The sequence below is a fragment of the Orcinus orca genome, chromosome 15, assembly GCF_937001465.1.
Source record: "Orcinus orca chromosome 15, mOrcOrc1.1, whole genome shotgun sequence".
Lineage (NCBI taxonomy): Eukaryota > Metazoa > Chordata > Mammalia > Artiodactyla > Delphinidae > Orcinus > Orcinus orca.
In genome coordinates this window covers 13,509,802-13,535,375 of record NC_064573.1, presented here as the reverse complement: position 1 = coordinate 13,535,375, position 25,574 = coordinate 13,509,802, and the positions used below count along the sequence as shown (strand labels likewise).

At 45.9% G+C, this 25,574-nt stretch overlaps 1 protein-coding gene across 11 annotated transcripts in view; it reads right to left on the bottom strand.

Moving 5' to 3' along the window:
- Positions 1–21,678, bottom strand: part of RNF152 (ring finger protein 152) — an 81,780-nt gene extending 60,102 nt beyond the window's left edge. The window contains exons 1-5 of one of the 11 annotated variants that reach the window (XR_007471702.1): positions 21,304–21,678; positions 20,035–20,158; positions 19,549–19,578; positions 15,441–19,188; positions 5,320–15,407 (exon numbers count right to left, since the gene is read on the bottom strand). The gene's annotated coding sequence lies outside the window, so the exon portion shown is untranslated. The other 10 variants (XR_007471701.1, XM_049698018.1, XM_049698020.1 and 7 more) reach the window with 10 other exon arrangements.
- Positions 21,679–25,574: the final 3,896 nt, after the last annotated feature.

The following is a 25,574-nucleotide window of genomic DNA, read 5'->3' as shown; positions in this document are numbered from 1 at the left end:
CGTGAACTTGGCATCAAATATACCCAGACGCCATTGACAATGCAGCATGAAAAGCAAAAATAACAACTGTAACTCGCGGTAATCACTTAAAATATAAAATAACGTTCCTAAATCCCTTAGAATGGTTACCAATGTCCAGGGCACGCAATGTCTCTGAGGAACCCCACCGTACTGTGAAAACACACAAAATGCACATAAAGATACGACTTCAACTGATATGCTAGCTAAGACAAACAACACATTAAACCAATTTTACTCACCTTCTTAGAACTTAATGAGCCCCTGGGGGACAATCTGGATGCCCCGTGCCTCCTTCACAAACCCCCATTGGTGGTAAGGCATGAAGCTGGGCTTTCCTTCCTCTCCATTTCCCTTGCAGCCAGCACAGGCCTTCAAGTGTTGCTATCAGCTGATGACACCTATCTGCGCCATGTTCAGGGGTGCTTCTCCCAAGGAAAAGCATTTTTTACATATTTTCCAATGTTTCTCTTTTCTTCCCAGTTTATTCAATGTCTCAAGAGCAGCCACACCTGTTCAGTGTCAGCTTGGAGACCACAGGGTGGAGGGAAGTCCAGCCTAGTCACCCTTAGCTGACTCTGCAGGGCACTCACTGCCCTGGGCATCCAGAAAGGCCGCCTCAGGTCACAAGGATAAGTATGGGCTTTAGAAGCAACTTCAAAGTCGTCCACTACATGAATGAGAAGCATACATCAATATTTTGCTGTGTAGTTCTGTGGAGAAAAGATGCAGAACAGAAAAGTGTGGGGGAAAGTCAGGACCAGGCATTGCAAAGGCAGCTTCGTGAAAAGGTCAAGGACACACAGGATTCTTCACAAGTGACTTAAAAGCAAATTGATAAAGAATTGCCTATTCTTGAGTTCCTTAGGGTTCCCACTTTAATGATTAAGTACAAAAACTAAGAAGCATTCATTGTTCATAAGAATGTAGATCTTTCATAAGCATTTGAGGTTCTTAGAAAAGAGTTTTAGAACATTCTAACATCTTGGTAATCTCATGTGTTCTGGGAATATCCTAAGTTCTCCACTTCTTTGTAAGTAGGACTAGCTAAAGTAACTCCAGTCTTAACCATTTCAATCACCACAAAATTCTATTTACTGAAATCCATAGAAATGGGAAATGTCTATCCTCAAATCTGAACGGCTAACAGTACAAGGAACAATGATATAAAGACAAAATAAGAAAGCAGAGGTACCTTTGGACAGGAAGCCACGACAGTAGCTGTGTAATTAGGATTTACGATAAGCATTTGTATTTTCTGATATAGATTTCCACGCTGAGCTCATTCATTCTGAATTCAACCCATGAGGGAAAAGATGGGCAAGTCTACCAACTCAAGTTAGGCATTGCCATATATGTTGCCCTACCACATCCTTCCATTTCTCCCAAACCTCCCCCTCTCTTGGAAAGAAATAATCGAAAATATAGAAATATTACTTTACTGGACCTGTATCTAACGCTAATCCCCTGCTTTTAGGATTATAAGGAGGCTGGACTTCGGGGGTGGGTAGGTGTAGAAAGCACAGCAGGAAGCCTTCAGTGGCCAAATTTCACTGCAGCCATGATGTGGCCTGTGACCTCCAAACAAGCTTTACTTATCACAGTGTCCGAGGATGGGATTTATTATTGCAAATATGCACAAGCAATGGTATTTTTTAAAATCCTCATGTCATGCATCTCCTTGTCTCCCACAAAGCTTGTGTCTACTAAGTGCTCTCATCTGCTCTGGTTTCTTCTACCCAAGGAAGAAAGGGTCCCTCCCCAACCCCAGCTGACCCTTCACCCCTGGTTCTTCACAGCTGGCGTGGTCCCCCGAGAAAAGACTTCACATCCCTGCTGGCTCCATCGCCCCAAAGTCCCGCCCCTTATTTGTGTCTTGACCAAGCAGACCCCAAACCCCACTCCCTGAAGGTTCTGCTTCAGGACGTCACTCTTCTTTCTCTACCTTCTTTTAAGGATATGGAAAGAAGAGTTCTTTTAAGGTTAACCAAGAAAGAAAAAGGGTCAAAGTCCTATCTCCCTACCAGCATGTCTGTAGACCTCACTTCTTCAGATCCGAGAAAGAGAAAAAAGTGAAGCCAAAGTGAGGGACCACCTCCATCTGAGGCAAAAAGGTCCAGTTTAAATTGAGCGCCCACTGCCTTTCCTTATCGGTGCCTCCCGCCTCACTGTGATGCTCACCTTACTCCTCCCACCACTCCCGGGGTCCCTCCCACCACACCACCCTCAAGTCTTAGCCTACCTGCCCAGATCACGTTACAGCTTGTGGTCGTCTTTTTCACCTTCCCTCCATCGGACCTGCACCTGCTTCTCAGAGGGGCTAAACGAAACCTGATTCACAGGATTAGCTACTATACCCTTACAGAGGTGAATGGGTTATCCTACTCAAGGGCACTCACATTTTAGCAAAGGACTCATGGATATAAAACCCAAAAGGAACAGCAAAAAGAACGAATTTATACTGATTGTCTGTGTACCAGCTCCAGCTCTCAGATACATCATTTAACTTCTCTGGGCCTGCCTCTGATTCCTACCTCAGACTACCGTTCTGAGAATTAGTGAGGTGACATATACATAACACTGAAAACAGCACCCGGCACCCTTGCAAGGGCTCCGTGCACATCAGTTATCAGTATTAACCTTCACAGCAGTGACCCTTCGAGACAGGTAGTGCTGGCCTCATCTTCAATGAGGACACGGAGTGATTTGCTCAGGATCACAAGGCTAATACATAAGTAGCAGAGAAGGAATACAGCCCTCAGCCCATTGAGTAACCAGTTCATGCTGTCTTCTCCATACCACAAGGAATGAATCTCTAATGGTAAAGCCAAGGACACTGCAGGCCAGCAGAGTGAAAGTGCATTAGCGGGTCCTGTGGTATGCTGATGGCGCCCCATCAGAAGGAAAGGCTGGACGGCTGGGGTGCGCATCGAGTGATTCCTGGAGCACGACTGGGGTTGAACAGGATGTTATGTTCTATCAGGGCTGATTCAAGGCCTACCTCTGAACTGCAGAGACCTCGGTCTATCATTTCACCTCATTTAGTCTCAGGTTTTCCCAACTATAAAATGGGAACAAATTTACTCGGGAGGTGGTAAGCTTCTGACACCGGGAAGTGTTCATGGCAAAAGGTAAAACTTGTCATGAGAGAGGTTCCAGAAAAGGATCCTGCGGTCAGGAGGGCAGCAAACCTGATGTTGGTTACTCCCAACATTCAGAATGGGGAGTTCATGGAACAGGCTAGAGATGAACAATGTTTATTTAAAAAACAATACCAGAGCCAAAAAATATTGCTAATGACCTTGATACTATCTGGTTAAAAACTCTGAATGAACTCTGGGCAGTCTGGTTTCTGATCTCCAAAACAGGATCCATAATTAGGCCCCCTTCCTCTCTGGCTTGTCCTACATTCGAAAAGCATTGGCTATTCTACTAAAGTGGACTTCCCTCAAAATAACCTCACTATTCTCTACTTCCACATAATTTCAGCAGCTACTCTTTGCACTATAATCTCCGGATGAATTTCTGGTATAGAAACAAAATAGCCACAATAAGATAAATTACAACTCTATTGTGACCAGAGCACAGAGGGACTGAAATTAAAACTCTAAAACTTTTAGCATTTCATTTTTAATATTATGTTCATTGAAGACGCTTATTGTCAGTATATTTTGTTTCTGATAGCAATTACTTTTTATCGGTACTTTCCAATACTGCAAAGTTTTGAAAGATCACTGTATTATAATGAACTGATGTACCAATGCTACTACTGAGTTTCCATCCTGGTTCTGCCACTTGACGGCATAATCTAGAGCAAGCTGCTAGACCTCTCCGTGCCTCAGTTTGGTCATCCAAAAAATGGGGACAAAAACCTACTTCTAAATTATTGTAAGAATTACATTGGGTGACTATGTCGAGTTTTACAAGATGCTTTGGATTTAGTGACTGCCAAGTACATATCAGCAATTTTTTTTCACTTATAAAATTGTGAGACCAATGTAAAGATATTTAATACTTAAAATTTTACCCCAAATTTTGCAATCTCCATACTTAAAAACTGGCAGGCCTTACCTCTTACAGCACTGCGGCTAACACCACCACTTGCTTTTCTTCTGCCAACGTACTAAACTCCCATTACTCAAAAGTTAGTTATGAACATCAGCCCACCTAAAATTCTCTGAAGGAGGAAAAGCTCTTTCTCCATAACCCAGAGGAAGTGGACTTGTTTTCTGAGAAAATGCAACAGGACAGAGCCCAGGACAGCAGATTCTAGCTGAGATTGTATTGGTAAACAAACATCAAGAAAGGAAAATTAAAGCTGCTTTACTCCCCAAAGTATTTTCCTAATCTATCTTAATAAGCATAGTTTCATTCTGTTTACTCACAACCATTTTTCATACATTACTAAATGAATTTTGTCTGATTAAGTTAATTTTAGAAACATTAAAAACTAATTTCAGGTTTCTACTTCTGTTTTTACCCATTTGGACTCTGAGTATATTTTGGTTCCTGAAAACCTAACCCAACATCTTACCTTAAAACCAAAGGCAAAACTACATGGCAATGTGCCCCGACACTATCTCCTTGCAGCCACCACTCAACACCACAGTAAGAAAAGAATCAATCAAGATAGTCAATATGTCTTTTGAATAGTAGACAAATATAAACACAGTCAAAGGTGGTAACTAACATGACACTTCTGATTACAGATACAAGATTTAGCTGTCAAGATGCAGTGGCCCCAACGAGGAAAGGAAACTTTCTGACGCTACAGCCCTTAATCAACCAGGACCACCAAGATACCATATCCAAAAAAGTGTGGGAAATACAAAAAAGCATTAGATCTCTGCAGTCCTCAAGGAGATTAAAAACTAGTTAGAGATGTAACAGTTCACGCTAACATTTACTGGTGAAAAAAGTAATAAGCTGGGTCCCTGCAATGCAAAGATGAATAGGTGGGCTCAGCCCTCAGTCCTGATCTGCCCTTGGTCAGCAGCTGGCTGTCCCCAGGACCTACATTAAGGTCTGCGAGACATAGGAGGCAGCAAAGGCCACTTTCAGCTGTGATTATTGGGGATTCAGTGATGGGATCTGAGCAGGGAATTAAAGAAAGAGTTATGATTTGAATAGAAGGGCAGAGGAAGAGGGAGCAGGCTGGCCGGTGCCGAGCACATCTAGGGGCTGGTGAGTGAACCGGCTTAGATGAGGAGAGGGTCTTCCAACCAGGTTCCCAATATTCCAGGCAGGGTCCCATAGGGAGCACTTCTCATGCATGGTCCGTAAAGCATTTCAAATCTAGAAGAAATCATAACCAATTTAGGAGCAATAGATAGAAATCAAGCTACACGATAATGTGAAGTCACATACCACTTTTAGTGTTCGATACGTGCAAGTCTCCTCTGCTCCAGATAATTTTTTTCTTTGTTCCTACCATTCTTTTTACCTATGTCCTTTCACAGCCAGCCCTCGAGAGGTTCTCTCTGGGTAACACGGTTCAGAACTCAGACTCATAATGACCACCTGGATGTGCATTACTCTCGAAAGAACAGCTCTGACCTCGCTACTAACTGCATTTCCAAAGTGAACTCTTGATTTCTCCCAAATCTGGTCCTTCCTCCACAATTTTATATTTGTTACCACTATTTACCCAGCAGCTCAGACGTGAAAACCTGTTTACTTCTCACCTCTCATTCAATCTGTCTCCAATATTCTAACTTTGTCTCAGAAACGCTTCTTGCTTTCATTCACCCTTTCCATTCCTGTGGCCTCCCCTGGAGTCCAAGTCTTCTCCACATCTTCTCTGGACCCCAACTGGCCTCCCCACCTTTGTCCTTTCCTCCCCGATCCATACCGACTGCTGCCAGGTTAAGCTTCTGAAAGCACAGCTTCACATCCACATCCTTTCCTGCCCCTACACCATCAGTGGCTTCCTGCAGAATAAATGCCAAAGTCCCCCTCCCACCCACCATTCTAATCCTTTTCCTACAAGTCCTGCTCACATGCTCCAGGCTTCAGGCAGAAAGCATTTTTTGTTGTCCAGAAGACAAGATCCACCCTCCCTTACCACCTTGCTGCTGCAGAAATGCCACTCCAGATGTCCAGATGACTACCTACCCTTCCAGGGCATTGGCAAATGCTACTTCTTCCGTGAAGCCATTCTAAACCCTCTAGCAGGAAGTCATCTTTCCCCCTCTGAACTCCAAGGCCACTTCATCCAACACCACCTGGCACTTGAGTTCCTTGTGTCCATGTGTTCTTATTCCTACAGAGGTAACCTCCTAAAGGAGCATTTCTATATAAAAATAATCAAACCAACGTGCTAAATTAGCACTTTCTTACAAGGAAGCGTTGTGTCAAGAGTTATGGAAGACACAAGGCCATCAGCTGACAGCTTAGTAGGGAATTATGCTCAACCCATGCAAAAATAAAGCAGTAGTATCACGAACTCTTTTTAATCATCATATACAAATGTTAGTTGAAGTCATAAAAATACAGGATATCTCAGACAAAGTGAACCTCCTTAACAGAATGAAAAATCTGAGGCAGCATACTGCAGTGGCTTATATCATAACCTCTGGAGCCATTCATGGCTGGGTTCTAATCCCAGCTCTGGCATTACTTATTTTGTGATCTTGGGCAAATCATTTAGCCTCTCTGTGCCTCAGGTTCTTGTAAATAGAGAAATCAAAATAGAGATATTAGTAGTACCTTCCCCTTAAGACTATTGTGATAATGACGCACAATCTGTATGCAAAACACTCAGAGCCTGGCACATAACTAGTGTCATCCGTATTAGCTACTCTTATTCTCATTCTTGTGCAAATGTTTTATCTGGGGGAAAAAAAAAAACACAGAAGGATCAGATATTTGGTAGTTAAGATGCCAGCAGGATTTTTTCTAGAAAGAGAGACTTTACCATCTTAAAATCCTGAGGCCAGATTTGTTCTACCTGCTGACAGGGAGTCTTTGACAGGTAAGGTAAAATTCACCGGGGGTGGCTCTTTGTACAATGGACTGAACACTGTGCAAATGGGGCAGGCACCGAGACCACTGACTCAAACATGAAGCTTTCAGCCAACGAAGGGCTCACCCACAATCAGCCATTGTCTCCCACAAACAACCCCTCTGTTGTCATCCAGATGAGTGCCAAATGAAACCGTTTGACTTATGAGTTGCGGACAGTGGCTCTGCGTAGACACAACCACAAATCCAATTAACTGCTGCAAAGGAAATCTTGCACTAGGCATTGAATTTGGTCTGAGAAGCAAGCTTTGGGGTTCAGCTTTTTAAGGGACACTAACCCACATCATTCAGCTGGACTAAGCATATAGGAGTCTGGTTCAAAGCCCATCACATCCTATACAGCGATTTATTTGTTAATGGTGTGGGGAACAGCTGTGACTGTAGGGTATCAACATCTGTCATTTTCCCCCCAAAATATGAAAACGCATTAAACATAAATTACCACAGATATCTCAACCTGAACTTGCATTGCAGACTCATATTCATACACAGTGAAACGAGAACCGCTGGGACATTCGATGTTTTATTAACTTTTTACTAAAAGCATTTATAGCTCAGAGCTCCCTGTTATTCACAGGTCAGTATTAAAGTGGTGGAACAGCAAATTCACATTTATCATCCTCTTATTTCCTGATAAATTTGAGAAATTAAAAGAGTTATAGCAATAAGACTGATGCTACCTACACAAGAACAGACAAATAAACAAACTCTCTCTTTTGCCGTGGTTAGAATGTCTGATTTTACTCACTGCCTGGAATACTGGGCATGGCTGCTTCAGCAAAGTCCCTTCTTTCCAAGCAGTCAGGGAAGGTTAGGGAAGGTAGACTGACTGCCAAAATACATACCCCCAAATCTCACTGGCCTAACGCATGTGGTTTAATTTCTTCACGTTGCATCTCAATGCAAGCTGGTAAGGAAGGCTCTGCTCCACAAGGTCATTCAGGACCAGGGGTCCTTCCACCCCGTGACTCCATCATACCCCAGGGCTTCATAGTTCTCCCCAGCACCCCCCTGCAGCTGGCCAGCAGACCAGAAAGAGAGCAGATATGCAAAAGGACCCCCACTCTTAACTGCCTCTCATTTCCACACACAACCTTTCGTGAGAACCAATCTCATGGCTCCAGCTAGATACAGAAAGTAGTCCAATACAGTGGTTGTCAACTGCGGGCAATTTTGACTCTCAAGAGGCAGGTGGCAATGTCTGGAGACATCTCTGATTGTTATAGCTGGGTAACTGGCATGTAGTAGGTAGAGTCCAGGGAAGCTCCTAAACGTCCCCCAGTGCACAGGACAGTCTCCCCACGACAAAAAATTAACCAGCCCCAAATGGCAATATTGCCGAGACTTTGGTAAGCATCTAGCCAGTCTCCACAATCGCACATACGTCAATGCTCAGATCCACCACCATTTCCCACTACCATACACTCTAATCAATCCCAGCAAATCCACGTATCGATAGTCTGTTCGTTCATTTGCTTGTTCGTTCCTCCATTCATTCATCCAAGCTCCAGGCTCCTAAACAAGACAAGGTCTTACAAGTCAAAGACTTCACAGTGGAGCAGGGGAGGCAAGTATATGTAGATTATCAGACATGGGGGTAAGTGGGATTTAAAAGAACAAATGGAAGGGCAATGAATTCCGGCTGAGAGAGTTGGAGGAGAAGCCATAGGGAAAGTGGAATAGGAAAGACGTCTCGAAGGAAGCATATACTCATGGCTTTCCATCGAAATGTTGTGGGGGTTTTTTTGCAGGGCGGTGGAGAAGAAAAAGGTGGTTCCAGGAAAAGGAAACTGTACAAAGGAATAACAATATGAAAGGATATGATTTATTCCCTTTTTGTTTAGGGGAAGAAATAGGAACTAGGGGAGGAGGGGTAGTAAAAAACGCTATTTGGGTCAAACATTTTTTAGCAGTGTGCTCATGAAAGTCTTAAGCTCCCAGCCACACACACTGGCTCTTTCAGTCAAGTGGCCCTTTGAGAAACAATTCACACCACCAGGCTTCATAGAAATTTGTTAGCACAGGGCAAAGCCCGGGTAATAGCTGGAAATCTCACTGCAAATTTCCCAACAGGACCTGTCACAGAGTCTTTCAAACCATGCGACCTCAGAGCCAACATGAAACTGATTCAGGCAGATGGTTGCCCAAATGCATCCATCTTTGTTCCCCAAAGACAGGACAGTGCAGAAGTCAGATCTCTTCCTAAATTATGTCACACTGAACCTGTTGGGTTAAAAAAGAAGTTTTTGCTTCTTCCGATCTTCTTCCAGTTGTGAATGTAGCTCCCAGGCCGTGGTTAAGAGCACAGACTGCCCGGGTTCATATCCTGGCTCTGGCATAAATTCACTGTGTGACCTTGAAGAAGTTACCTAAGTTTCCAGGATCTACTGCCTCCCAGATAATGTGCTTAAAGCTCTTAGCACTGAACCTGAAGCATATAATAAACACTATATCTTTGTACCATAGCCATCTCCTCTGCCCCCCAAAATTGTCTTTTGGTTGTCATAAAATACATTGTGGAATCTGACACAGCTGGGAAGGGAAATATCTGATGAACTTTCATGTTGTTTTGTAGAATATTACTAATAGCGACTTCAGTTTGCTTGGGCCAGATGCTATTAATTACAAACCAACATCACCATGTAAACAACGGTGGTTCTTAATTTTGAAGCTAAAATTAAAATTTTTAAGATACCATACTCCGACACAATTATTTACCCCCATCATTCTCTTCACTCACGCTTCCTCCCTCAAATTGATGCCTCTCTCTCTCTCTAACTCTTATTTTCACTGTGATCAGCTTTGGGAAAACAGTGTATCTAGTTGTTAAGTACTATAGATTATATCGAACGACACTAATCACCTAGCACTAAAAAGCCTCATAAAAGGAAGAAATTTGTTTCTTTACAAGTTGGAATCTCGAAGGAGAAGTTAAAACGAGGGAAGCAGCCTCCAGAACACGGAGAAGAGTCAGCCTGTTCCGAACTGCTTCCTCCTATGGTGAGGGGGAGACATCTAGGGTCTTAGGCTAAGTCAAGTCCCATCCACCTTTACGAAAAGTGGAAACAAAATTGCATGGCAATGCCTTTTGCAGTAAGTCAAGAACAAGGAATAAAACAAAAGTCAAGCCAACCAGAACTAGGCTGAATCACGCTTAGGCTTCAAAATTGATTATCGCTGCCCTCCTAATTTACAAGGAATTCTAAATTGTCTGGACAGTGTCTCCTTCAATTTCCATTGCAGACTGGACTTGATCCCAAGAGAATGTTATTTTAAGGAGCACATTAAAGAGAGGGTTCGGCATCTGCATGGACAGATTTCAACAAGTAAGGTATAATAAGTCTGGAGTGAAGTCTGTCGTGTTCTTTTTAACTTCTTAGTAAAGACATTTTTCCTTGTACGTCAATGAACTCCTTGTAGGGAAGTACGACCGCCCTGAGATGCAATTCTCAGAAACTTTATTTATTATTTTGATATAAACTCAAGGCGTATGAACAATAAATTTTTGATAGCTCTGACTCCACTGTTGGAAAAAAAAAAAGTAAACTATGGACTCTGCAAAGAAACACTCTCTTTGAACCAATATTTAGTATTTTGTGTATAGAAATAAAGGCAATTTAGTAAATCAATTCTGTTTACCCGAAAGATTCCCCTTCCGTAGATAAGCTATTTACCTTCTTCTTAGGTGAAGTAAGAACCCATGAAGAAATCTGGCTTGTCAGGAACATAAAAGAATATGATTTCTCAGCGTACATAATGATGGCATGGGAATCTGATGCGAAGGGTGATGTAAATGTCTGGCAGTTGCCCTCAGGTGCTCTGTGCATGAGATTTAGAGAACTGGCAACCAGCAAACTAATTACTGTTTCTGGCAACTTGCTGCAGGTCCTACCATCCCTGGATAAACAGTTAACACTTCTCAGGAAGAAACAGAAGACAAAAGATTACCATTTGAAGCCTCAGCTAAAGACTAGAAAAATCTGTGGCTTATCTAAGAGCCTTATAGGTTGCCATCCGTGTTAATAACGAAGGTTCAGGAGGAGGGAACGCTGGCAACTGGGAGCCCGGCTCTGGACATCTCCACCCAGCAGTATGGAGCCAGGCCTGGTCCACTTCCCAGCCCCCACTTGGAATTAACAGACTCAGCAGGAAATCCCTCCCACACCTTCGGGAGGAAAGCACTGAGCACTGTGTACACAAGCGCCCCCATCACAGCCCACGCTACCGTCACGTTTACAACACGGGCACGTTCCAGAAACATCCTAGCTGCAACCAAAAGACAAGGCAACCCATCTGCTGGTGTTGTGTGGTTTCACCGAGAAGAAAAAAACACAAGTCGAGAAGGGCCTAAGCTCCTACATAAATACACTTCGGATATCAGCACAACAAGGAATCTGCTCGCAACAAGAGCAGATCTGGGTTTACACACTTTCAAATTAGGTATCAAAGGCCCAGGCTCAAATCCAGCCTGAACTGGAACCCAGCTCTCAAAGCTGTTTCTGAAGATTAAATTGATTCCAGCCTTCCTTCAACAAATATTTACTGAATGTCTACTATGTACCAAGTTCCATTCAACAGCCCTACCAGGCATAGCAAATACCACTGTCTAGGGGAAACTTTTTAAAGACTCCATTAACTTTATATTTTGCATTGTACAGTCTAGTTTTTGTGCCTTTATTAAAGAGCTCTCTTCTTTAAAATAATACTAATACTAATAAAGATTCCATCCAAAAAGCAGATTCAAATATAGATTGACAGCCACACTGCCTTCTCCAGTCTTATCCTGCCCCATTCTCTCCTGCCTCCTGTCTTACGATGGCTGTGTCTCTAACGATGTGAAATGTCTACAAAGCCTGCTTCAGGATGCGAACAACAATCATAGAACAAGGACAGGACCCCTAAGTAGGGTGACCAACCGGTCCCAGGTTTCCTGGGACTGTTCTGGTTTTAAAATGGCAAGTCCCTCAACTCAGGTACCCTCTTAGGCCTGGACAAGCTGAGTCAGTGGGTCACCCTACCCCCAAGAAACCAGACCTCAGCAAAGGGAGGTACATTACTTCACTTGCCTGAGGGAAATGAGGCCCTAGGAGAAAGGCGCCTGGTGCCTTTTAAGGAAGGCCTGGGTTGCCCGTGGGCTGTCCTAGAACCTCACAGCTTCCTCCAGCTTCCTCCTGAGAAGGCCTATCCTTTTAAAATGCCACACCATTTAAGCTCTACAAAGACTTTCCAATGACAAGACTCCAATGACACGACATACAGAAGAAATCTTCACATAAATGCCGAAGGCTGGAGTTATCTGGATGTGGGTATTTCCTTGGCTAGTTTAAGAGCTCCTTCAGTTTAGACCATAACTATTCACCCCAAGATTTCCAGAATCCAGCATAAGACTGGTGGATGGTAAATACTACATAAAATGGACGTTAATAATAGTTGCCATTACGCAGAGCTTGTGATGTGTAGGACAACACACTAAGCACCTTATATAAATGATCTCACACTCACAATAACTCAGTGAGGTTGATTGACCTCCATTTTCCAGAGGAAGAAACCAAGGCTCAGTCAGACCTTATTTACTCAAGGTCATTATGACAGAGCTCATGTTTGAACCCAACCCATCTTGCTTCAAAAGTTCCATGTTTTCAACCATTCAATTGAATTAGGTTCAAGTAAGGTGAGCATATATAGTGAGGCATCAAGAACTGAGAGAGGAGAGTATCAGATACATTTCTTTTATTTTCTCTACTTTTAGTGTTGCCCTTGCAAGAAAAAAAAAAAAGGCAGAAGCCAAAATCAATTGAGTTAAGCTCATACATTAAGCTAAGGCAAGGCAGGGATTTTAGTTAGAATTGGGCAGAATTGTGCCTGGCAAACAGAAGGCACTCAATATTTGAATAAATGTAATGAATACAATTGCATACCTAATATGAGGTTTAAGTTATTGATGCTCAGTGTTTCAAAGGCTATTTTAGCCACCACCATAGGTGAATAGATGAACTCCTACCTGAAGCTTCTGAAGGGTTAGTGTGATGGGGCAGGAATACATGGACAGGTACTTACCCCAGTTAAGGATGGCTGGCACTCTACCTGCATGGTAGAGATCTACCCTCCTGCTCTCCAACCACTTTCAGTTTCATTTAACCTGAAAGGAAGCAATCTGCAAACCTACAGAGCGACACAACTGCAAAAGAACATCACACCAAATACTTTGTTTTTGAGACATCTATCTCTCAGCTCCATTCATTACCCGTCAAACTGAGAACATTATTTTAATGTTAATATATTCCTGGCCATTTTCTCCAAGCAGCTGAACACCTTTCCTCTTTCATAATAACACTATCCATAATGATCGAGCATTCCGAGGGCTAAAGAAGACTTTCTATCCTGTGAATTATTCCAAGATCAAAAGAAGTGAGGTAAACCAGATGTCCCTCCCAAAGGCATTTATGGCCAGAAGTTAATTAGGAAAGGAGGGGTGGTAGCCATTTGTGGGAAACTGTCACCCACTCATGTCAAACCCAAACAGCACCGTCTGCTCCCTGAGTTTGTTGGCTGGCTTAGTGGAGTGTAGAGTTCTGATGCTGCTTACTGTATGTCCCCAAGAGGGGTTTTTTGTTTGCTTTGTTATTGTTTTGGAAGAATCAGCCCAATTCAAGTTGAAAAACAGGCCACCAGTGACAATTCATTTTGTTAGAATGATGACCCTCTATGAGAATGTTCACCTCCCAACCACTGGTATGCACACTGCAGCCTGGCAACCCTAATCTGATTCAACATTTACTCATTATTAATGCAAGTAGGGGAAGCTCTTAAAAATAATTTTCTCTCTTCTTAACTTCAATTCTACAGGCCCAAAGCATGTATAATTCCCTTACCACAGTAAGTCAAAATCATTTCTGTGTTATCAATGATCGAGTATGTACGGAGCCCTTAATTTGTACAAACGTGGTAGGGAATACAAAATAAGGTCAAACCTTATCCAGTCTTCATCTTTAAAGAACTTGCAAGAGAACCGAGATCCTGCTGCTTTCATCTCTACATCTACCAGCCTGCAGGCCCCTTGGAAAGAACTGTACGCCTTACCCTCTCCCCCAGCTGAGCAATGACTTGTGATATGTGGTTTGATGACAAAAGACACCCTGGGACATCTTGTCAACACACCTCCTGTTACATGAACCAGCTTTAGTGGGTTTCTATTCTTTGCAATTAAACAGAAAGAAAAAGACACTTCAATCTTAGGTGATAATACAGGACAATCTATGATAAGTGCCCTTTGTAGAATGAATGTTGAGTGAAATGAGAGAGGTAATTTTGACAGAGAACTGTGGAGGCGTCGAGGATTGCTATGAGCTAAAATGATGGAGTTAAGTTTTTTAGGAGAGTTAAGAGCTGAGTCACACCTGTAATGATGGGGTATCATGAGGCACAGGAGACTGTAGGCCACAGAATATTCCAGGATTAAGAAATAGGGCCATGCAAAGCATTTTGGGGGACTAGTGGGCTAACCATCCCAGCTAATGTTGTGTTTTAAAGTCATGCAGAGCAAAAGTCAAAGTTGGACAGGAAGCTGGGGCTGGGAAAGCCAGGAATGAGAGAAATAAGGTTCTCAGCTAAGATGTGGCAGTGGGGATGGAAATCAAGGAAGATGTGGGAACTGTCACTAAAGATGGTCAGTTCACTACTTACAATAGCCAGGACACGGAAACCACCGAAGCGTCCATCGACAGATGAACGGATAAAGAAGACGTGGCACATATATACAATGGAGTATTATTCAGCCATGAAAAGGAACGAAACTGAGTTATTTGTAGTGAGGTGGATGGACCTAGAGTCTATCATACAGAGTGAAGTAAGTCAGAAAGAGAAAAACAAATACCGCATACTAACACATATATATGGAATCTTAAAAAAAAATGGTTCTGAAGAACCTAGGGGCAGGACAGGAATAAAGACGCAGACGTAGAGGATGGACTTGAGGACACGGGGAGGGGGAAGGGTGAGCTGGGATGAAGTGAGAGAGTGGCATGGACATATATACACTACCAAATGTAAAATAGATAGCTAGTGGGAAGCAGCCGCATAGCACAGGGAGATCAGCTCGGTGCTTTGTGACCACCTAGAGGGGTGGGATAGGGAGGGTGGGAGGGAGGGGACATGGGGATATATGTATACATATAGCTGATTCACTTTGTTATACAGCGGAAACTAACGCACCATTGTAAAGCAATTATACTCCAATAAAGATGTTAAAAGAAATAAAAAATTTAAAAAATAAAGATGATCAGTTAATCTGTTAATAAGCAGAACACCAACGTGAATAATAATGGCCCCTATTTCCACAGTATCTATTTCCACAGTATCTCTCAAAGCTTTTACCAAAATCTCATCAGTTCTTGTAGAACCTCAGTGAGGAGCACATTACATGTGATTATCTGGACTTATTAATGGAAAGTGAGGCAGAAAAGTTACACTTCCTTGACAGGTAGGAGTAAGATGGGGATGGGGGAGCAGAAAGAGAAAACACAAGCACAGAATACTGCGTTGGGAGACTCCATTTCCTCACGACTTCTTCTCCACCAGCAGCACATCTGCATTTGATCAATCCCTTCCCTGGGGAAGTCTGCTCCCCCAGGAAGCCTATGTGATGTACAATAATAATCTTTACCATGCAGGATGTTGCAATGAGTTTCATCCATGCAGGAATTAATAAATCAAGTGGTGAATAAGGCATCCTTTCCTACTCAGCCCCTTGACTCCCAGCAGCTCACAGGTACCACACCCACCCGCCCCCTCCCCGCCCAACACACACACACACACACAACTCCACAAGGAATGTGCTCCAAGGCCTGCGCAGCCACATCAGGTCTCCGACAGGAAATCCCAGGCCTCAAGAGCTACCCAAAGGAAATGCAAATCACATATACACGACTTGAGGCCTCCCTCCTGAACTCTCACAATGACAGAAAGTCAACTGGAAATAGAAAATCCTTAACCATAAAACAAGTACTTGTTTTATCCTGGAACATACAGTGTAGCTCCCAAAGCCCTGAGGAAAGGATCAGGAAAACCAACACGTTCCTTGCTTCCGGCTTCCACGACATTGCAACCACGTCATTGCGACTGGCAGTGCCAGGAACCACGTTCCCTCCACAGGGGTCTTCTACCTAGATGGCCAACTTCACTATGAAAGTAAAACGGTAGGAACTCAGAGGCCCAACAAAATCTAGGCATGTATTTTGGAGCTTCCCAAAGATATTTCAAGACCAGTCCCTCCGGGCTTCATTTTCTCCCTCTCTCAGTCTGCGCCTGGCCCTGAATTAGTACCTGGAGGTCTTGGATGAGCTGCATCTGATCTCTCTGCCGGTTTCTCAGCTGCTCATCTCCACCTCAGAACTCCTACGGGTGCAATACTTTGTCACGCAAGGAAAGCTGGACTAGGAGGCAGCCTCTGGACTCTTAGGCCAACACTGAGGTCCTCTGGTCACTGACTCAGGAGCTAGCAGTCAGCTTACCATATCACCTGCCTACGGAGAGCTGTCTGTAAAAACGGCTTCAACAAGGTGATTACTGACCCAGAAGCCATACTCTTGTTCAATTCCATACTTATGCTAAAGGTATATATCAAATCCTAGACGTTCTAATTCATGCACGCATTTATCACAACAAAGATTATTTGCGTGACCAGCACTCTGCAGAGCAAAATCTCTCAACAAGCCACCAGCCGCTTAATCCACAGCCCCTCACAATGACTATGCCACAGAACCCAACTATTTTTAGGGAGGGTGCAGAAAGGGAGGCTTTAAAACTTACCACCCTCATAGCCACCATGGTTGCTGATGAAAGTCTGAATGCCCCAGAACTCTCAGGTGTTCTATTAGCCCTATGACCAGAAAATACATCTTGTCCAAAATTCCTTTGTCTAATATCAAAGCAATAAGAGGAAGATCCAGACTACCCCACACATCCCCTGCCCCCTCTAGGTCTTATCTGCCGTATTGGCCGAGGGAGGCCACATCCTGGGTGACGCTAGGCCCACCGTTGCTTTTTCTACCCTTGGCTGCTCAAACAAACTCAGGAAGTCTTAGACAAGAGGCAGACAGCGAGGGAGAGGAAGTGTGTAAGCAACCCCTCTCTATTATATAATGCTAAGCACAGAACCTCCTAGAACCAGCCTTGGAAACATTCCTGGCCTATCACGTCAGAACAAAGAACTACTCAAAACAGGCAAAAAGAGAAAATAATTATCATTTTTTATTTGATGACCGGTGTGAGGTCATATTAGCAAATATAATAGGAACATACTAGTAAAGAACAGGTTGGAGTACGACCAGATTCTTTAAGCGACGTATCATTTGTTCATTCAATCCATACTCGTATAACAATGTGCTAAGCTAGACCCCATAGGAACACACTAGGCCACATCACTTGTGGAAGGTCATTGGTGCTACTCACCTATATCCGGTTTTCCCTTTTTCAGTACAATATCAGATTGTCGTTAAACGGGGTCATAGGACTAGTCTGGTGAAGCAACATAAGTCACTTCAGGGTCAGATCATGTCATTTTGGAGCAAGATCCTCTGGAGCTTCCTCTCCCATGCTGCAGTGATCTTGTGACCTTGATCTGCAGTGATCTTGTGACCTTGATCACACGTCAAGATCACACCCCCACCAATTTGGGTCGTTGCATGACTACGATGAGCAGGGCCCACTTGCTGACTGTGTTGGACACACAGTGTGGGAAAGAAAGAAACCGGGCCACTGAGACCCGGAGGTTATTTGTTATGGCAGAATAACCTAACCTATCTTGCTGATACATCATTGCTTAAAAAAGAGAGAGATCTGCAAACGTCCCCCTCCCATCTGTTTTCTAATTCAGAAAAGAAGAATTTATTTCAAAATTCAAGTGCAGCAGGGCCTGAATAATGCCTTGAAATGTAGAGGGTGCCAACAGGATAGACAGATCTAAACAACTCTGAGAGAATAAGGAATGAAAACAGAATAACCTCTCGACAATGGTGAAATCTACCCATTCATGTGGAATTCAGCTGCGGAGTTTAAAGACTACGAAGAGAAGGTCGCCTTCTGACAACAGGTGCAGACATTGGCGAAGCAGTGAGCACCCTAATGAAAGAGGCGTTCAAGTGGAGGCGGGATGATCATAGGCTGCCTCCTCAGAAGTCCAGTACCCCCTCTTTGCTCCCCTCTCTCTAGCGCCCACTGCACCTAATTAGTCAGGTCTTCATTTCTCCATCCCCCCAGAAGCTCTGGAAGGCGGTTCGCCTTTGTGTCTCCACACTCCGCCCCAGCCTGCCCCCTGGCAGCTATCAGAGAGCCCAGTGCCTATCCGGTGCTCCATAAACATCTGCCAAACGAATTAAATGAACACTGTAGAAAGGACTCAGCTCTGGCGGAAAAAGTCGGTCTCATCACCTCTAGGGCTCCTCCAACCTAAAACTAAAACACACTACTGCCGACATCTGGGAGTGGGGAGCATCCACCTAAAAGAACAAATTAAACATCAGTACAACACTTGATTAGGATTTATTACTAGACACAATTGAAAACCACATTGAAAGCTAACCCTGCGCTACGGCTATCTTTGTTCTTGGACATGCATTTACATGTTCAGGCAGCTGTTTTCCCATGTGGAATTTTGTGGGTGAGGTATTTATTTTTTCTATTTAAAACACACACACACACACCCTTTGTTTCTATTGCATTATTACACTCCCTATTATCCCATCACGTAGCTTCCCCTCTTGCAGGAACACAGCACACACCCTGCATTACTGCTGACATAAAAACCACTTGTCAAAATACCTCTACCTTAGCCCCACTACAAGGTTGATCTTTCCAAAGCACTGGTCTTTGTTTCAGCTGGGACAGGTTGATAACTCATCTACTTTTCCTGGTGATACATGAATGCTCTGAGTCGAAGAATAAATGCCAGCATCACTGATGTTTTGTTAAAAGTCACGTTTCCAAACAAAACTACCCTAGAGGGGAATGACAAATCTTTCAAGTTTTAAAATTTTATTTTTTAAGGGATTTGGGGGAAAAAATGAAGGTAGAATCTGCTCCGGATACCATGCTGTTGCTATAGTGCAAGAGACAGCACACTGGCCTCTGGTCCTCAGCCGTCCCTTCTTCCTGCAAAATAAAACTTGAGTCTATGTCCATACACATCCTTCTTCCCTGCTTCTCGTGTAGGACACCATGACTCTGCGCTCTAGGAGACAACACCAACACCAGGTGTCCTGATCCATCTGAAGGGTAGGCTTTCACTGAGCTTTATCAAGATAACCCCAGACCTGGTTAGGTTGCCATCAAAACAGAACTATCCTTGGAATGAAAAGAATAATAGGCCAGAGTTTTTGGAAAAGAACCAACACCTAAAGATAAAATGCAGACTGAGGGCCTAATGGTTCATGGCTATATGAATGGAAGCTTAACTGAAGCTCCATTTTCTGCTCCCCCAACTGTCCTCCCTCCCACCTCCCAGTAACTTACTTCTGCACGTCCTTCTTGATATTTCGAACACTATTACAATAAAGCGGGGGGGGGGGGGGAGACAGTGTTTCATAAGAAGGTGAACAATTAGGACATTTGACCAATACCTTTTCAACAAATGATATCCCACCTACAGACTGAAGCCGAAATGTATTACTACAGATAAGAAAGCAGACACAAATCCAAACCCCACATTCAGATACAACTGCCTATGTGTGGATTATATCAAATTCCCCTCAAAGGGAACCAGGTGGAATTTATACAACCCCAAATGCAGCCTGCCCTCAATGACTTCTTCAAAAGGAAGGTTTCAAGTCTTTTGCAATTTCTTTCTTTGAATCAGGAGTTTCAGCAGCCCCTTCTGCTCCGCACAGATAGGAATGGATGGTGTGAGGCAGAAACCACCCAAATAGCCCCCCTGCAAACGCCCGTTGACCTGAATGACCCAGAGACACCCAGGAGGCTACCCAGATTAGCGGTGGTTACCTGAATCTGTCACCGAGTCCCTTTCACCCCCTTCTGCGTGATGACATCAAGTGGAAATGGTACGCGTTTGGGAGGCAAGAGGCTGACAAGCAGGAAGCACAACTGAGCCTGAGCTTTGTTCAGCCTGCAGTGAAATACATGCAGTAAGGGTTAGATAGGCGCAGCAGAGAAACCCAAACGACCTCCCGGGCAGAGCAGCGGTGGTGGCGTGGGTGCACTGGGGGGAGGTGGAGGAAGGCGGCGGAGGTGTGGCGGGCTGGCGGGCCGCCGAGGGGCGTAACGCTTCCTAATCGTCTCCGCGGGACAAACAACGACCTCCCCGGACTCCTCTGCAGTCTCCCACGCCCCTAAGTTATCCTCTGGTTGTAGAGCCTCCACTGGCAACGGTAATCCCTCAGAAAGAAAGAAAAACGAGAAGGCATAGCATAGCACCGTGGAACACAAGCAAAATATACTAGGTAAACCCGGTTATGTGGGAACGCGGGGCGCCCAGTCACGCGCCCAAAGAGACACACCAGCGCTGCGTTCGCGAGCATCCTTCTTTCCGTCGCCCCTGTCCGCCACCTCATCAAGTCCCGGTCACTCTGTTTTGCCGATTTCTCTACTCTCTCCAAAACCTTGCGGCGCCGCCCCCAGCCTAGGCGGGATTGGGGACCGCCGCCTCCGGAGCAGCGTCCCACGAGTCCAGCCTGCTTTGTGCTGCCGCTGCCCTCCCAGGAGCGAGCGCCCCGGACGCGTGGGTGCGCACAAAAGACCCCCAACATCTATCCCTCCACTAAGCCCTCTCCTCCCCGGAGGGGCCCGGGGACCGCAGAGACAACTTCCGGGGGGGCGGAAGCGCTCGACAGAGGCCCTGCCAGGGGCCCATCCCGGGGGGGCGCGCGCGGCGCGGGCACGAGACCGGCTCCCTCGGACAGGAGCTCCAGAGGGCATCCGAGGACTCGGCGGAGCCGCCGATAGCGCCGCTCCCGAGACCCAGCCGCGGGCGCAGCTCTGCCGGCGTTCGGGAGAGACGCAACTCCAGGGGCCCCCTCCCGCGCGCTCCCGGGCTGCCTCGCCGCGCCCCGGGCCCCATTCCCCGCGACCCCTGCGGCCCCGCCACCCCGCTCTCCACAGTCCAAAAGGTGCCCCCTCTACCCGCCAGGCGGCACCTCCCCTTTCCAGCTTCCCTAGTTCCGGGCGCGGCCGCCGCGGGGGCGCAGACATCCCTTCGCGCTCCTCTCGCCGCCTGCGACCCAGGTGGAACAGAGCCGAGAAACCGAAACTCACCGACCTCTCTCCGCAGCGGGCTCCGGCGCTCCCTACAGAAGCGGCGACGGCGGCGGCGGCAGCGGCAGCAGCAGCATCGCCGCCCGGGGGTCCCGGCGCGCCCGTCACCCGCTCGGCCAGACGCGCGCCGAGGGCTGCGGGGCGGGCGCGGGGAGCGCGGCGGCGGCGGCGCCTGCAGCCCCAGCTCCCTGCTCGGACCCTCAGGAGGCGCCCCACCTGCCCGGCCGCCCTCCGCGCTCGCAGTCGAACACCGCCGCCAGGCGCTCGGCTAGGAGCGGGAGCTTTTTGTGTCACCGCCCAGACTCGGGCACCAAAAGGGGTGGGGGCGAGAGGCCGGGCTCCGCTCCCTGCGGCACCGCCCCTCCCCGGCGGCTCCACCTCCCACGCCCCTTCCCTCCCACCTCCCCGCTGGTCCAGGACTTCAGTCTGTCAGTCCCAAATCGCAAACCACTCACGGGCTGAGGAGCCGCCCACCCTCCCCCGCGCGCTCCCTCGGCCTTGCCTCCAAGTGCCCGACCTCGGCCGGGACCTCGACGTTGTCCCCTCCACGGCGCGCGAGTGGGACCCGAGCTGGAATCAGGTGTGAAAGGAGGCCGAGCTCGGCCGGCAGGAGGGCGGGTCTGAGGTAGGGGCAGAGGCCGGCGGGGACCAGTCTGCAGCTTGGGACCTGGGGACCGAGCGAGGGGGGAGTCGAGATCGTCACGTTTCCAGAAACTGCCCTGGGTCCGCGTCACCGCTGGTACTTTCTGGCTGCCCCTAAGAGTTCATGTGGTCCAGGCAGGGCGGGGTCCTGCTTTGGTGGAGGGGAGGATGCGTCCAAAGAAGCCTGAATGACACTCCACCACCTGGTTCCCTAGGATGGGGTGCAGGGAGCAGGAACAGGGAGGGGCCAGTCCTGAGGGTTACATGTCAGTGCGAATCCCCGGGACCTCGGGGCCCACCCTATTCTCCACCCTGAAACCGAACTCCTACCTTAGGGACTTGCTTAGAATGTCTAGTTCCTCCGAGAAAATCTAGGCGTGGCTCTTGTGTTAACTGCAGAATAGCAGAATGGAGGAGGGAGGTCGCTGGTAGAGGATGGTGTCCATGCTCTCTGTTGCCTTTTTAAAGGATTTCTTTGCAGAACGGAAACCCAAAAGTCTGTTCTATGACTCAAGTGAAGCCTGCCAACTTTCCTGGATCTCCAGCACCAGGGTTCAACTGAGTGGTCCCTAGTCATCCAGCAGAGCGGGCAGCCTTTCTGGGCTGCCAGAATGGAGCTGTCTTTATGTCCCTACAGTCTTGTCCACAAGAAAAGAACTCCCATTCTAACCTCTCCCAATAGCTCATGTAAATGCTTCTGCCAAGATTACGAGATGGAAGCCCCTGAACCACGCTATGTGACCTACTAAAATTCAAAGTGTACTCAAGGGACCCTTCTTGTCCCTCAGATAAAAACCTGTTAATAGTGTTTCCAAATGTGCGGTCACTCAGCACATACAGAAATCAGTCACCAAGAAACATAAAGCTTGATGGGTATCAGGCTTTTCTAGGATCCCAAATAAAATGTTCACCTGGCTGACCCATGTCCTTTTGCTCCCTGAAGTTATATCCTCTATTGTACACCTGGCAGGAAGGAAAGCGATATGTCTGCTTTAAAAGCAGACATATATTCTTGGAGTAGAAAACTTCAGGAGTCTTATTTTCAGGCTCAACTTCAGGAACCAAAAAAAATTTTCCTTGTTGTTGTTGTTGTTTTAATGAGAAGCTAATAAGAGTATTAAAAACTCTGATGTTGACCAGGAGCTTTGAATAGGATGATGAGTTACAACACACCAAGATTTTACTAGAAAAGTTTAGCCTAGAAATATTATTATACAAGAGTGACTTTAAAGACTACGTTGAGGAAGCTACTTTCAGGGATCGCTAATTATTACAAAATGTTTAAAATCTTTTTCAGCTGCTTTCCAAACAATTCTTTGGGAGGATTCAAGCATTCAGCATGGTGTTGGGTAAACTCTAACACCCTTAGTCATTCATTCCCCCTGACTGGTATTTTAATTCACAACCACATCACGGGTGTTCTGCCTTCTGTCCAGTCTTGTAAAGCTGTCACACAGAGAAGGTTAATTTAGTGGGGCAGACCGGGATACGCAGCTCTTAAGATGAACTGTGGGCCAGCGCCGGGGCAGGCAGCCACGGTTTGAGTCAGGAGAGGCACAGGCAACTACATGTCGAAAAGGACTCTTCAGTGAGACACTTCCAGGATCAAGGCAGTTAGGAGCAGGCAGTGTTGAGAAGCGCACGCTGGCAGGCAGCATGGTCAAAGCTTCAGGAAGGCATCACGCTCCAGACTGAGGCACTGTGCCCATGTGTGGGAGGGAGGGATACGAGATCAAGGCAGCACCCCAGGTCTTGAAGAACCAGGCTTATCAGGATGGGGCCCCCGGCACTGGGGAGTAAGATAGGATCAGATAGTCCTTAGTTCCTTCAACCAATATTCCTTGAGTGTGGACTCTGTACCTGGACCGTGGCCCTAGAGTTAGGACAGAGAAGGAAACAGACCCACATCCCTACCCTCACAGAACTTTACATCCTAATGGAGGAAGCCGGGAATACACAAGATAATAAATAAGAGAAAGAAACTGTGTGCTGGGGAGGGAAAGGGAAGGAAAGAGGGGAAAATCAAGCAGGGAGGGGTGTTGTGAAGACTTTGTATTGGATGGAAGCTGAAATTTTAGTTTGGTGGCCAGGGAGGGCCCCCTGAGAAGGTGCCTTTTGAGGGGAGAGCTGAAGAGGGAGAGACTTCCTGCCATCAGACAGGATGTGTGTGAGGGGGAGGGCTCTAATATCCCCACTCCACTCCCCTGGGCTGAGTCAAGGTACTGGGACTGGGTTACAAGGTTAGTCAGACCAGTAACATTTATTGATGCATAGTCACTTGAGGTTGAATGAAAGCTGCTTAAATCCAGGCAGGGATGAGTTCTTATTCATCTTTGTACCCACAGCATCAAGCATAGGTATCCCATAAATGTTTATCGAGCTGAACCCTTAAATCTCCTAGAACACGGGGTGGGGCTGAGATAAATGTGACCCCATGATTCCCAGGACTGCCCTTCTATCGGGATGTCACTTCCACAAAACAATGTGATAATCTTTTGTTATCACTTTTGGTGACTGTGTTCTTGATCTTCGAGGGCAGAGATTATATTTCAACTTGTTCCCTGAGCACCTAAGATGCTAAGAGGGAGGGAGAGAAGGAGGAAATACAGGAGAGAGGCAGAGTCAGAGGAGAATGAGGATAGGGAAACACACAAACCCTGCCGGGTGCTTAAGACCCTAAAGATCTTAATCCAGCCCAATAATGAGCATGAGTTTTCTGTTTAACATGTTAGAGTTTTACATATTAAAATTGCATCTTGAAACTGAACTATGGTGATAGTTGTACACTTAAAACAAGTGGATTTTATGGTACATAAATTATACCTAAATAAAGCTGTTTAAAAACATTGAAGTAGGAGCTGCATTTAGACAGCTTTCATGTGCTGTGAATAACCCAGAGGCAGATTTAACCAAACACATGATCATCCTTCCTAATAGGTGTTTAAACCAAATAGATTTGTATGAAATAATAGGAAAAAATATATATTGGTCCACGCCCCCAGTTCCTGGCCCAGAGCTCCTAAAACCCTTGTCATTTTCTCAGTGATAAGTACACCAGAAGCATCTTTTATTCTAATATTTGGTCTTTGATGCTGGTTCCTGACATCAAGGTGATAGAAATGTCTTTTGTTCTAATGAGGTCACCCTGGGTGGGCTCCTGGATGGGAGCTGGTCACCAGAAAGACCAAGATCAGAAGCTTGGAATTTTCAGCCCCACTCCATATTCCCCCAAAGAGGGGAGAGAGGCTAGAAGTGCAATTACGGATCGATCATGTCTCTGTGATGAATCCTCCATAAAAATCCCAAAAGTACAGGGTTCAGAGAGCTTCCAGTTGGTGAGCACGTTGGGGTGCTGGAGAGGGGTGGCCTGCAGAGGGCATGGACGCTCCTCGCCCCTTCCCACATACCTCGCCCTATGCACGTCTTCCATCTGGATGTTCAGCTGTATCCTTTATTGTACCCTTTTATAATAAACTGGTAAACAGTAAGTAAACGGTGTCCCTGAGTTCTGTGAGCTGCTCTAGCAAATTAATCAAACCTACGGCGGGAATCTCTGATTTAGAGCTGACTGGTCAGAAGCACAAGGGACAATCTGGACTTCTGATTGGCGTCTGAAGTTGGGGGGTGTG